The 369-nt window shown below is 74.0% G+C and overlaps 1 protein-coding gene across 1 annotated transcript in view; it reads right to left on the reverse strand.

Moving 5' to 3' along the window:
• The window catches only part of JDP2 (Jun dimerization protein 2), a 42010-nt gene extending 41943 nt beyond the window's left edge, over window positions 1-67 (reverse strand). The window contains exon 1 of the mRNA XM_029950386.1: window positions 44-67. The gene's annotated coding sequence lies outside the window, so the exon portion shown is untranslated. The remainder of the gene's footprint in view (window positions 1-43) is intronic.
• Between the last annotated feature and the right edge of the window lie 302 nt (window positions 68-369).

The following is a 369-nucleotide window of genomic DNA, read 5'->3' on the forward strand; positions in this document are numbered from 1 at the left end:
CAGGGAGGAGGGGGTGTGGATCCGGCGCCTCACACCCACTGACCTTCACCTCCCCCGCCGCCCCGGGCGCCCTCCTCCCGCCGCTGCTCGCGCTCGTCTCCCCGCAGGGGCAGCGGCGGCCCGGGCTCCCGCGCGTCCCCCGGCGCCCACCCCGCGGGGAAGCAGGACGCGGCGGGCGGTTATGTAAGAGCATCCCCGTGCACAGCCGCTTCCACTCCGCGACCCACGCCGCCGCTCGGAGGAGGGGAGCGAGAAGGCGCCGCGGCGGGGCGAGCCCCGGAGCCCTTGCGGGCACCGCAGCCCGTCTTCCGCCGTCCTTAGCGCTTTTTCCCTACACCGACAGGGGATTTCAGCAGTTTCATCCTTGGA

Source organism: Suricata suricatta, chromosome 9 (genome assembly GCF_006229205.1).
Source record: "Suricata suricatta isolate VVHF042 chromosome 9, meerkat_22Aug2017_6uvM2_HiC, whole genome shotgun sequence".
Lineage (NCBI taxonomy): Eukaryota > Metazoa > Chordata > Mammalia > Carnivora > Herpestidae > Suricata > Suricata suricatta.